The sequence below is a fragment of the Humulus lupulus genome, chromosome 7 (assembly GCF_963169125.1).
Source record: "Humulus lupulus chromosome 7, drHumLupu1.1, whole genome shotgun sequence".
Lineage (NCBI taxonomy): Eukaryota > Viridiplantae > Streptophyta > Magnoliopsida > Rosales > Cannabaceae > Humulus > Humulus lupulus.
The window spans coordinates 95,710,526-95,725,895 of NC_084799.1; positions in this window are offsets into that span (position 1 = coordinate 95,710,526).

Here is a 15,370-nt window from a genome sequence, read left to right on the forward strand (position 1 = left end):
TTCACGTGTGTCAGTATGATTGCTGCTTATTTTACAATGAGCATGCATCTAGATAGACATGCCAAGTATGTGGAAGTAGTAAAAGGAAAAAAGTGCCACACAAGGTTATGCGTTACTTTTTGTTGACACTTCGGTTGAAAAGATTATACAGTTCAAGGATTACAGTGAAACACATGATATGGCATCACACTGTGAAATCAAAAGATGATGGGGTGATGTGACACCTAGTGGATGGCTCTGCGTGGAACGACTTTGATGTCAAGCATCCTGATTTTTCTAGGGATCCCAGAAAAGTTTGTTTAGGCTTAGCTGCCAATGGGTTTAATCCATTTGGCAACATGAACCTCACATACAGCATGTGGCATGTGGTGTTGGCAAACTATAATCTACTACCTTGGTTGTGTATGAAAGACAATTATTTCATGTTGACCCTCCTTATTCCCGGGCCAAAATCACCGGGTAAGGACATGGATGTATTTCTAAGACCATTGGTGGATGAGTTGAAGGAACTGTGGGTTAACGAAGTTGATACAAGAGATAGTACGACCAATACAGTGTTCAAGATGTGGGCAACTCTTTTGTGGACAGTGTATGATTTTCCAACTCGCAACAGTTTGTCTGGGTGGAGTGGTCAGGGATACAAAGTTTGTCCTACGAGTAATGAAGACACAACTTCCATCCGAGTGATCGGTAAGAAATCTTATGTTGGCCATAGAAGATTCTTGCCAAGTACTCATCGAATGAGAAGAGACACTGAGTTCAATGAAGAAGTTGAGACAAGACGTCCTTCGGGATGGTTTACTTGTGAGGATATACTAGAACAAGTTAATGCTCTTACACTGCAAGTTCCAGGAAAACACGTCCAATTTGGGGTTGTGAAACGTAAAAGAGGTGTAGATGAATGTAATTGGAGGAACAAAAAGAATCTTTTTATGAGCTTGAAAATGGGTGTACAAACAAATTAAAACACAATATAGATGTCATGCATGTTGAGAAGAATGTGTGTGATAGTCTCATTGGCACCATCGTAGACAATGATAAATCTAAGGAAACCACTAATGCAAGACATGATTTGAAAAAAATGGGTGTAAGGGAATCATTGTGGATTTATGAAGATGAGAACGAGAAGTTGATGAAGCCGCACGCTCCTTACGTGTTAACTTCGACGCAGAGGCAACCATTTTGTCAATTTATAAAAGGAGTTAGATTTCCAAATTGCTTTTGTTCAAATTTGAAGAAGAAAGTGTCTGAGAATGATACGAATATTCTTGGGTTGAAGTCACATGATTGTCATGTGATAATGCAACGATTATTTTCTCTCGATCTTCGCAAGTTTCTCCCAAAATCTATATCGACCAGCATTACAGAATTGTGCAATTTCTTCAGAAAAATATGTTTGAGGACTTTAAATGTTAAAGATATGGAGGAAGCACAAAATGACCTTATTCAGATATTGGGCGAGATGGAGTTGATTTTTCCTCCAGTTTTTTTGACATAATGATTCATTTGGTCTTACATTTTATAGAAGAAGCTATACAGGGTTGCCCCGTATTTATGAGGTGGATGTATCATTTTGAAAGGTACATGAAAAAATTGAAGAATTACGTGGGAAATAAAGCTCGCCCTGAAGGGTCGATCGCCGAAGGCTATGTTGCAGATGAGGCTTTGACCTTTTGTTCAATGTATTTCAAAGACATTGAAACAAGATTTAAACATCTTGGTCAAAATGAAGATGCAACTTATATCCCACGAAACCTTACAGTCTTCCAATTTCAATGTCGTTCACTCACAAAGGGAACTTTGAAGCCTCTCAATCATAACACTCTTGAAATAGCTGAGTGGTTCATACTTGAGAATTCTTCTGAAATTGAGGCTTATTTAGAGTAAGTTTATTACCTTTTAAATTAGAACATGTGTGGTTATTATAAGTCTTTTGTTATCAAGAATTGTAACACTATTCTAATTAACAGCGAACACCTACAAGATATTAGACAAAAATACCAAGATGGTGATCATGATTGTTTGCATAGAAAAAAATTTCGCTCGTGGTTTCATAAGAAGGTAGCATTGAAATTTGAACTTTCATTTTATTAATGATATTTTTTGTGAATCTAATACAGTTTAATGTAATTAGATATATGACTTGCACAAGCTTGGGTCTTTGGAAAATGGTGATGAATTGCTAGCTTTAGCATCTGGGTCAGATCATTTGGCAACCTACTACCAAGGTTGTATAGTCAATGGTGTTCGATTATTGCATACGACCGAGAAAAAAAGTGCATCACACAGAATAGTGGAGTGTCTGTTGCCGGAACAGAAGGTTTCAATTATTACGGCACGCTTGAAGAAGTAGTGACACTATCATTCACTGGTGCATATTTAGTGGCATTATTTTGGTGCAAATGGTTTAATATCACCACTATAAACGTCAGTGGTGAATGATACAAAGATGAGTCGTATATACTTGCTAGCCAAGCTAAGCACATTTTTTATCTTGATGATCTACTTAGAGGTCGTGATTGGAAAGTTGTAGAAGATGTGAATCATCGATAAATTTGGGACATTACGGACAATTCTAATGAGGTTAGTGATGTTATTGATGTTGTACATGAAACAAGCTCATCAAATTTTGTGTTGACTGTGGACCTCGGATAGTTGATTATGCAATCTGATCAACCTGCTGCGTATGTTAGGGCTGATGAAGAGAGTGACGACAAAGGTGATATGCCAGAACATGAGAAAGTCATAGATGCAGATGATGAATTGCTAGTTGAGCTTTGTGAAGATGAAAATGTGTCTCCGACTACTGATGGAAATGATAGTGATTACTCTGTTTAGTTTTTCTAGCCAAGTAACAGAACTATATATTGAAATATAATAAAGTTTTTTTTTGTAATTATTATGTCTACGAATTGAATATGATATTAAATAGTATACCTCTAATTTAATTTGATACAAATTACTAACTAATAATTTTTAAACTGAAGTATATTGTCAGCTCATATAGCAACCTATTATGACGAAGATGGTGGTGGCCGAGACCCGGCAAATCCTTCTAGGGTACCGTCATCCTACGAGTCAGGTTAAATATTTTATATCAAAAGTATTTTTGGAAATAATATTGTTAGAGAAATATATCAACAATAATAATATTGGTCATTGTTAATAAATTTTAAAGCCCCGCTGAGAGGAAGAAAGGGTCGTGGCCTTGCTAGTAATAATGTTCTTGAAGAATGAAGGAAAAAAGTCGATAAACCATTGGATCTAGAGCTTGATCCTGTGATGAACAAAGTGATTGGGTAGTAGGACCAAACTTTTATTCGCATGTTGGGCACTCAAGTTACAATGTTGTGTCTGGGACATTACTTGGATTTTCCTGAGTTACCTCAACAGTTTAAGGATCAAGTGCTTGATTGTATGAGGGTAAAAAATTACAAATCTTATGCTCTAAATTATTTATTTGCATTATTTACAAAGTCATCTAATTTTTTTCTTTCTTAATGCAGTATTACTATAATATATACGGTCATCCACAACCAGAGTCAGTTCTGGCAACTTTCTATAAGGAGATGGGCGAAAGATATCGTGAGAGAAAGAGACATAGACACTTCAAAAATCATTACATGGGACCCAAAGATTGGGAGAATGTCTTCTCTAAGCCACCTGACCATTGCACTAAGGAGACATGAAATGATATTTGTGAGTTGTTTTTGAGCGAAAGATTTTTGGCTCGCTCCGCTAAAAACCAAGCAAACAGAAAACAAATGAAGTATGTAACACTTTGTTTACATTTGCATAGGAGCACCCAAATGCGCATGTTGTTGATACTTGTAGGGATGTTCATATGAAAAAATCGACAAAATCTTTTGTCAACGAGGCAGCTCAACAAGATTATGTAAGTGAATATTATTGTGTTCTCATATTCGAAAAACTATCTTAGTTTTTTTGTTTCTAATGTTTTCTTTATACATGAAAAATGGCGGCAGAGCTTCAGAGGTCACAGCTTGATAGGCAGTCTTAACAACAGAGTGAGGGGTCTGGTACTGTATCTGGCGTTGGTTATTCCTCGGTCGATCAATACGAGATACTATGTAAAGTACTCAGAGAGAGACCTGACTAGCAAAGAGGAGTGGGTTATAGGGTGAAAGGGAAAGTGAAAGAGTCAACCTCCAACTCTACAAATCAAATTCAGTCTCAAGCACATACAACTCCTATGCCTAATGAAGATATGACTACTATGACTCTGTTGATAAAGGCAATGTGTGAAACGATTCAGATGGTGGCTCCTCAACAACCCAGTAATCTGTATAACCCACGGTTTGATAGTTTTCTGTAGAGGTATTTTCCATCACATTCTGAAGGTGGTACGTCTTCTAAGAGTAAAAATGCCCATCCTGACCTGCATACACCGCCACAGCAACAGTACTAGCCTCCTTCACACTATCTGCCACTATATTTTAGTACATGATTGGACACTCTTCCCAGCCTCCTCCACTATATTTTAGCTTTACCGATTTTCAAGGAGGATCGATGAAACATCCGCAACCTAATCTTAGGTATGGGGAGGTTGGAGGTTCGTCGCAGAGCAATCATTTTCTCGGTATGGTGAACTTGGGGGTTCCTCGCAACAACAGTCATATCTTAGATATGGTGAGTTTGGGGGCGGGTCGCAGCAACCTTTTTTATCCACCCTGATACAACCACATCCTCAAGATCAGTTTGGGGACCTCACGCTTGGACGATCTTTACAACAGCCTTATATCCCTTCACCGCTACAGACACAACCGTCGCCGCTACCGCCACCGCCACAGCAAAATGTTGAAGATGAGGATAATTACAATATTTACCTTAATGATTATATTTAGCTATTAGTTTATGTATTTTTATAAAATTAACAGTGTATTTATTTTTAATGACAATAGGAATATTAGTTAGTTTGATAAATATTAATTTTAATGTTAGTTATGTTTAAATTAATTAATTAGTTATTTTGTTAAAATTTATTATGAATTATTTTTAAAAATATTTAAATTTAATAAATATTAATTTATATAAAATTAATTTTAAAATATATAATAAAAACATTATTAGCGACGAACCCCGCAGCTAATAATGTCGCCTTTGACATAGGTATTAGCAGCGGGCTTCACCGCTACTGCCCGTCGGTAATAATATATTATATTATTACCGACGGGTATTCTAGTCTGCCGCTAATAACTATTATTAGCAGCGGGATATTAACGGCGGAACCCCATCGCTAATTATGATTATCGGCGGACACTTATATAAGTAGTCCATCACTAATACCCTAAAATATTGTAGTGATTAGGATTATATATTATTATTATAATAATAATATTTTATAACATTTAAATTTATATTAATATAATTATTATAGATGTAGTCTTATATTAAATATTAATATAATACTGATGTTTTATAATATTTAAATTTATATTAATACAATTAATAAATATCTATTTTTAGTTAGTTTTAGAGGTATATTTCGTTAAATATTTAAAATATTTTGTTAAAGTTAACAAAACAAATCGTTAAAACTAAGAATTTATGTTATCTACACACTTTTTATATAGAAGATATATATATATATATATAGGCCAATGATAAGTGTAGTTAACTATATGGTATAGTCATTGGATCAAATGGACATAATTATGTCTTTAATAAAAAAAATATAAATTTAAATCTTATCTGTTGGATCTCATTTTAACGGTTGAGATTATTGATAGTACCATATAGCTAATTGTACAATATTCTTGTCATATATATATATATATATATATATTAAGTTTTATTAAGCAAGAGATACAAGATTTTTATTAATTGGTTGTATAGTAACAAATATATGTATTAACGACTTTCATATACATAAAAATCATAGTTGTTTACTTTAAATAAAAATCATAATTAATTTTAGTAGTTTTATCTATTTTTATGAATGCTTAATTGTTTTAAGAAAATATTTCTAGGTACTTTTTTTGTTAATATTGGGTGAATATTTAGTAAAATATATATTTTTTCCAATGGATTATTTTTGTTAATATTAGATGAATAATTAGTAAAGTGATTTTTTTTTCACTTAGGGCTACAATAATAACTTATTATGTTGTAATACATTGCTTATCAAATAATAAAAGAAATTTATTTTCAAATTTATTGTTATTTTCCATTTGGATCATATATATTAACCACTTGATGTATGTTATATGACACGACTACAAAAATTGGTTTTCCCGACAGTTTTTAACTGTCGCTATTAAGCAACGATGATAGTCGAATAATTGGCGTAGGGGTAGCTACACCATCAGTTAAAAATTGTCGTTGTTGCGAGCAACACCGATAGTTATAAATTATCATCATTGTTGGCAAGGTCGACCGTTATTAGGTATCGTTGTTACAGGCAACGCCGATAGTTAGAAGTTGTCGTTGTTGCTGGCAACGCCAACAGTTATTAGGAGTCGTCGTTTCTGGCAACACTGACATTTATTAGGTGTTGCCGTTGCTAGCAACGCCGATAGTTAGTAATTGTTGTGGATGACTCTCTATGGTGACAATTTTTTACTGTCGCAAAGTTTCCACACTAGAGGGCACTGCAAATATGTTGTCAATGCCCCCTAGTTTCAAAATCAATCCAGCAATTGCAGTAAAAGAATGCACATAAAAAGTTAAATTCAATCAACATTGGTAACATTAGCTTTGCATTTTATTAGTTCTAAAACTTTATAATAAAATAAATACATAGTTCCAAAAAAATTTGTCATAAAATGGACATCTATCAATGTTCCAAAAAAACTAGTTTGTCACAAAATGGATATTTAGCAAAATATGCACATCAAAAAGCTAAATTAACTCAACCTATAATTTGTTAGATTGATTCTATATTTGATTAGTTCTAACAATTTCTAATAAAAGAAAGACAAAGTTCTCAAAATGACTAAATCCCCTCACATAGGTATTGAGCATGCATGCCATCATTTAGTGAGATGTGGTATATATTTTGCCCACTCCTCTTGAACTTTATTAAGTTCAGCGTCAGTATACGGTAAATTTGAATTGAACTACAAATAATTGAAATTATAATTTAGATGTCAAATATATATGTAATTAAAATATAACTTTATTAAAGTTAAAAGGTAACCACATTTAAATATTACATTATTTGATAGATATGCTCTGGTTTTTTGTTCTGAAATAAGATCCCTAACATAATTCATGTAGTAGAAACCACACTGTGATTTTTGGTTGTTTTCAGCACTATTAATATAGACAAATATAAAAGTATATTACATATACTTGTTAGTATACTTATAATTGAAATCTTATGTTTTATAAAGTTGAATATCACTAGCCTTTGAACTATAATACTTTAAACTTACATGTCTTTTTCCCTTTTCCGTGTCATATAGCATGAAAGCAATATACATAATAAAATTATTTTAATTATATATCTTCCTTAAATCTCCCTCAACACACAATTATATATATATATATATTACTGAACCTACTTCACTAAGACATGAAAGTTCTCAACCTTCCGTTATCATCGCAACACACAATTATAATCTTAGAACCTACTTCACTATGGATGAATATTTAAGATATTCAATCTCCTCTAATGTACACTTGTATAGTATAAAAAAGAATGAAAGATTATACCTCTTCTAATCAATAGCAAGCTTTTATAATGCTCCTTGCTAGTTCTACTACCTAAAAATAAAATTAATGCTTGAAATATTATAACATAGAATACATTGTACTCGAAAGTAAAACAAGTATTTTTAATTAGTTTTTTGAGTATAGAAATGAGTGTTTTATATGTATTTAGTCAAAAAAAAAAAAATCAGAAATAAAACATTGCAAGAGATAATTTAATGATTTGGAATGTAAGCTTTAAATATATATATATATTTATTTCGATATATTTCCATGTAACGATAATGAAGAGAAAAATATCAAAATTGTAAGAGAATAATATATAAAAAAAATTGGCAAAAGATGATAGTAAGTTTTGATACATTAACACATTACAATAATACATTAACCTTAACTAATACATTAATATATTAAAATGATAAAAAAAAAACCCTTAATATCCATGTTCCCAAAAGCTTGGAAACCACTTATAATATTTCCTATTGAACAATGGTCAAAGGTTAATATACTACAATATATAGAAAAAAAAATTACTTTATTTTCTGCAAGTGTGTGACCATGTACTATTTTTCATAATTTAACACATGTATATAAAATAGATATATACATATATAAGATTATAACTAGATATCAAAAAATGAATTAAGGATTTCATTTTCGATAGTAAAGGAATTTTTCATTCTCTGAGGATTAACAAGGAGTATTAATAGATTTAATTATCTTCTTCAAATGTATACATGAGAAATAAGCCAATAATTAAAATACATGTACATATTCTTTAGTTAGTTTAACACTCAGCTACCAAACTCATTATGAGGTATTCTAAAGTTAGAGGAACCCAAAGAAAAAAAAATTTGTCTAGTTTTTTTCATATGCATGCGTACTCAATTTTTTTTTTAATATGTTTCCATACTCAAAAGTTTCAATGAACTAATTTTTTTCTCTCTAATACTCTATATCAAAACAAATTAATAAATCAAAATTTTAAAACTAGAACAAGACAAAGAAAATACAAAGTATCAAGGCAGTACACTAAGTGTATTTTATCAAACACTTTGTGTGCAACTCAAAATCCAAATTAAAACACATAATTTATTTACCAAAATACATCCATAAATGACAAAATCAAAGGTAATATGTATATAAATGAATGTTCTTTTGATGAAAAATGTATACTAATCATGAATTTACAAGAACAAATTCGGGCCCTAAAATTTGAGATTTAGGGTTTTAAACTTTGAAATCTTTAAATCTATACAAAGAAATCAAACAATAGGTTAAAACTACAATTAAACACATATAAAACATAGCTCTCCATACCGAATTAGCAAATAAATCGGTTGATATAACCTTGGGAATATATGGACACTACAACCTGTGTCAAGCTTGAGGAGGACTTCGAGTCCCACAACTACAAATGGAGGAGTGTCGCACGAACGTGGCTGGAGGATCATTGGTGTCGCCTGGTGGCTGGAGGATCACCAGCGTCGCATGGTGGGTGGAGCACGGTCGCTGGAGCAAACGTCACACGAGAGAGAGGGAGAAGGAAATAGGGAAAGAGCTAAAGAAATTAAAAGGGTGCTAAGTTTTTTTTAAGTGCAAAGCTGAAAGTCCCTATTGGAGCAATGCCAATAGCTTATAGCTGTCACTATTGGCCCTTTCCAATTATGAAAGCTTATAGCTGTCGGCATTGCTTCAATAAGGATTGTCGGCTTTATAAAAAAAAAGTATTATTTTCAACATATATATTTAAAAAAATTATAACTAATAAATTTATAGAATTTTTTAAATTATTTTACAATATTTAACCAATCAATAAAACAACTCGTTTTTAACGAATACTAATTTTATAAATATATTAATTTAACTATATTATTATTTATATCATAACTAATTTAAATTTTAATATAAAATTATTATAAATAAAAACGTTAATAAGATGAAAAAATTTTAAACAACAAAAATATAGTTTTAAAAGTTTTTAATAAATACATAATTTTTATAAATATATATTTACAAAATTTAGTTTATTTTTAAAATTAAATTATTCATTAATTATATTTTTATATTTGAATTTTGGCGATATTTTTTAACTGTCGGTATTAGACTTTTATTAACTGTCAGCGTTGAGGTCAATAGCGACAATTTTTAACTGTCAGTATTGGTCTCGAATTAACTATCAGTGTTTGGGTCAACTACAACAGTTGTTAACTATCGACATTGTTTTCAAATTAACTATCGGCGTTGGGTCAATAACGACAGTCAAAAACAACAATGACAGTTATTCACTGTTGGTGTTGGTTTCTATGCCTATGTTTTTAATTGTTTGCGTAGAGTCGCGCTAAAAAATTATGACAGTCAACAGAGTTGACTGTCGCGGTTGGGTGTCAGGAAAGCCCAATTTTGTAGTTGTGTGAGTTGCTGTAGTTAGTTTTGATTATTATCTCAGCTAGTAACTAGTTGTTACTATTTATTATTATTGTTACTTCTTTGTAATTGGTATAAATACCACACTATACTCTTACTTTTCACTTAATAAAAGATTGTTCTCATTCTTTCATTTCTCAAATTCTTTTAACTAAAATGGTATCAGAACCTTGGATATAGATCTGAAGGTCTTCTCTTTCTTTCTATGTCTTCTCTATTTCTCTATGGCATGGTGGAGGCACTCTAGACATCGAGCACATCTTAAGGTTCCTAAATGGTCAAAAAATGATTGTCTATTCTTGACCGTCACACTCAGTCACCCGTTGATGATACCAACATTCCATATCAATTTTCTCATAATGGAGACCATATGGGGGAAATTCTTGTTACAACCATTCTTCTCGAGGGAGAGAACTACGATTCTTGGAGGAGGTCTATGATGCTCTCATTGCTTCCCAAGAACAATTTAAAACTCATTAATGGTAAGCTTCCTTGACAAGACACTTCCGATGATGCTTATGATTTTTCGTTCCGATTAAATGGTATGGTTATTTATTGGATTTTACACGTTGTTTCTTGTGACATTGATTGTTGATAGCGTCATGTACCAGGATAATGTTTCTGCCATTTGGACCGAGCTTCATGACAGATTTCATCAAAATAATGGACCTCGTGTTTTGGAAGTTAAGTTGTCCATGCAAGCCCTTTCTCAAAGTCATTCCAATGATGTTACTACGTATTTGACCAAACTCAACACTGTGGGATCAACGCAAATAATTTTTTGCGTACTACTTATTTATAGTTGTGGCACAATGAATATTTTCTTGGATTACCAATACCAAGATAATGTTCGTGAGTTCTTAGTTGACTTAAATGATTTGTTCACAACCATTCGACCTCATATTCTTATGCAAGACCCTCTCCTCAACATCAATACAGTGTACACCACCATTATTCAAGCAAAAGTACAACAAACTCTTTCTAACACTCATGCAGAGATATGTATCGTTAGCCGTACCAAATTTAATTATATTTTACTTCTTAATTCTACCAACTATTTCAGTATAGTTGCAAACAAAGGTCGAACCCACGAGGACTGTTATTCAATTTATTATTAAACATTAGAAAGAAGAATAGAAAAGGGGGGATTTTAAAGTTTAAAAATAGAAAATATTGAAAGCAATGAAATAACGAAGTAAGCAATTTAACTCATAAAAATCATATTCCAATGACTATTAACCCCGCAGATAACACTTAAGCAGTTAATTATCCCAGAATCTACATCACAATTAATTAAAGAATAGCGCTCATTAGTTAATTCTTTTTACCAAGCAATAAACTCATTTAGCATGCAATCTATTCAATTCAGAAAAAGCATTACATTCAGTGGAAACAAGTTAACCTAGGCAACAAATTCATTAAGCATTCAATTCATTTAACCTAGGTTATAAACTTCATCACAATTAGAAGAACCTCTGACATTACCATAATTGCAATTCATCAACAAAAACCTAGAGTTATAAATGACTAGGTTAACAGAAACCCTAAGATGATAGTAGAATAATACAAAATCCTAATTAGCGGCTGTCTAAACAAGATTTCAAAATAATTATAAAATTAAGCATGGAAGAATACAAGCAATTCAATATAAAGGAATAAGTAGAATAATAATATCATTGAAATCAAGAAATCATGTCTAGGGTTTTGAAATAACCCTTAACCTAGAAAGAAACTACTCCATATCCTCAATCATAATTCAAAATAGTAGAGTTTAACAAGAAGAAGAAGAAGAAGAAGAAGAAGAAGAAGAAGAAAAACTACAATGATGAATATAGATGTTGATCTCTTCTTTTCCGCTCTCACGTTCTCTCTGAGTTTCTCCCTCTCAAAAACATAATTAAAAGTTATTTTAGAATTTCTCCCAATTTCCATTTTTATAGCATCCTCAATTTCATTTAAAATGCAGAAATCGTCCTTGGGCCACGACCTAAGCATTCTAGGCATCGCCTTAAAATTTGGATTCAAAACAGCAATGTAGGCTATGGCCACAACCTAGGCTTTTCTTCATCACGACCTGAGGGCCTGGGAATGTCATGGCCGTGGCCTAGAATGTCTTTGCCACAGCCTAGAGTCGATGACTTCTTCCCTTCAATTTCCTCAGCAGTCGAGATTTTCTTTAGCTGAAGCCACTGCCAGTAGTTTAACCATAACTTCCTCAATATTGCTTGGATTTAGAAGATTAAAAATTTTATGGAAACCTAAGAAAAATATCTAAAACTTGTATTTCTAGAAAAATTTCTAAAAGATTATTGAAAAATTATCAAAATCAAGTGTGAGGTTTTAGATTTGTAATGTTGAGCTTTACCATTATTTTCACCCAAATGTCTTGGAAATATTAAAATAAAAAAAAAACTAATTAAACATATAAATAAATAATCAAGTGCATAATCATAGAAGAATAATGAATTAAAAATAGATAATTCAATACTCGTCAAATTTTCCCACACTTGACATTTACTCACCCTCAAGCAAACAAAACAAGAACTTTCTAAAACTAACAATGGTCTTGTCAAAAATAATATTTGTCTCAAAGTCCAAGAGCTGTTTGAGATAAGGTAGTTGCTCGAGTAAACGCCATCAGTAAAATATGTAAAACTTGTATTTCTAGAAATATTTCGAAGAGATTATTGAAAAATTGTCAAAATCAAGTGTGAAGTTTTAGACTTGTAATGTTGAGATTTAACATTGCATGTAAAACATCCCAAATTCATTATTTTTCACCCAAATGTCTTGGAAATATTAAAATCACGTGAATAATTATAGAGGAATAATGAATTAAAAATAGATAATTCAATACTCATCAAATTCCCCCACACTTGACATTTGGTCATCCTCAAGCAAACAAAACAAGAACTTTCTAAAAATAGCAATGGTCTTGTCAAAAATAATATTTGTCTAAAATTCCAAGAGCTGGTTGAGTTAAGGTAGCTGCTCGAGTAAACTTCATCAGCATGAAGGCAACCCACCAAGTTTGCTGCTCGAAGGGAAGGAATCTGGTACCATCTTATGGGGTTGCTCGAAGAGAAGCCTATTAAAAGAACAAGTCATTTAACCAAATGAACCAGATTTTCATGAGATATTACGAAATATCCCAATATATTTATGTAACTAATATTTGAATGTATTTTTCCAATATTATTTGAATTTGTCATCAGTTTTAACGATCCCACACTACACGTGTAGGGCATAGATAATTTTGTAGGGTCCATAGCCCATTAAGAGACTCTATAAATAGGATATCTCACAGTCATTATTTTCTTAAGTTATAGATTTGTACTTTATATACAAACTCCTTGCCGAATTGTATTCTCTCTCAGGCTTAGGAAACTCAGTGGAACCTTGTTCTTCTAGATCTTGAGTCTGAAACTTTTTTGATTAATTAATGTGCAAGTAGACGTAAGTCATTACCAACTCTTGGGGCTGAACCACTATAAATTCATTTCTCTCGTTCATATTGATTAGTTGTTATTGACCAAAACACTGGTCAACATTTTTGTAATGCCCCATAAATGCTAATAGGGTTTAGTGCCTTGATTAGCTTGCCGGGAGGACATACTTGGATATATATATGTGTGATATATTGATTAAATGTGTGACTATGTGGCATGCATGCCTTATATTGTAATGCCCTGGATAACCAAGACCGTTACACTGTGTATTTTAAAATAGTGCAAGACTTGCCAATTAAGTCGTTTGAACAAAAATGTGATCCTAAGGTCAACTATCAGGTTAGGGTTAAAAGATTTTGATCATAAATGGTTAATTTTCATTAAAATTGAAGTTTGATACATGGGAACCCAAAAACAGGGTATATGTGGTAATTACAATCCTCAAGAGTTAATGTAACGCCCTACTTCCTTTGAGTCGTTACTAAGTGACTTAAAAAAAAATGTGTCACTAGCTCGCTAATCGAGGTTTTAGGTTAAAAGTGTGATTAAACTGAAACAAGACTCGTTTAATAACATTATTAATTATAAAACCTGGACATTCATTGAAATGTTGGAAAAGTAACATAGTTGGGATACCAAAATACCACTACAAGAAAAAATAGTATTCATAACACTTAAAAACTGCTAATCGGGAGTATTGATAACACTTCTGAAAACGCTAACATAGCCCCTGTTATTAAAAGTCCTGTCTTTTCTATAACAGTATTGAATGTTATGTTCGATGTTATCTTAAACTATTCAATAACACATTTTTAGTTGCTATAATATTCAAATAATAACATTTAGTTAAAGTATTTGATTATAAATTTGACATTTAATCTTATACTTTTTGCATAACACTTTTCAACTGTTACATTTGATTATTTTGATAGCATTTTTAATTTGTTATATTATATAAATCATAACGATTTGTTACACTTATAATATGTTTCTAAATCATAACATATTAAAAGTCTAGTAATAAAATTTTGTTACTTTAGTGTGGATAATATATTTTAAATTTTATTTTGATAAGTATACTTATAAAGTTTTTTTTAATTAAAATATTTTCATTATTGTATTTTGATAAAAAAAATCAAAATTAATCATAAAATGTAATTCTCAATAGATTGATAAAACGTAAGTATTACATTAAACAATAACTAATTCAAATCATGAATGTGTCTACTTCATGAGATCTTGGTTCTAACTTTAAGTTTGAAAGCATAACATAATAAAGTTTTATAATCTTGAACATTTTTTACTTCAAAAAATGAAAAACAGAACCATTACAAGATACACAAAAGTAAACCATGCATGAAACTTTCTCCATCCTTCAATTCATCATCCTTTGTGCACTTGTCTTTGTTGTGAGTCCATTTGCTTAGCTACAACAAAATTTAAATAATTAATGCTTCAACTTAAAGTTAATAGTAAACTAATAGAGTATGGAGATAAGCCCATTAATAATTAAATTACATTAAACTGTCTGCCAACAAGAGACCAAGCAGAAATATCTACACAAATAAAATCTTCCATTCTGCTCTAATAGCATTGGTAGAATCTAAGAGTAGTTCAAGAAATGCACTCTTGCATTATGTTCTTCTTAAGGAATGCAATAAACCTACAGTACACCTTTTTATTGCGATTAACAAAATTAAATATGAATCATCTATAAAGCAAAGAATATAATCCCAGCAAAGGATCTTCAAGGAGCCCATCAATGTAAAAACAAAAAATATAGTTGACAAAGTTATTAATAAAAAGTGCCAAAAGTAAGA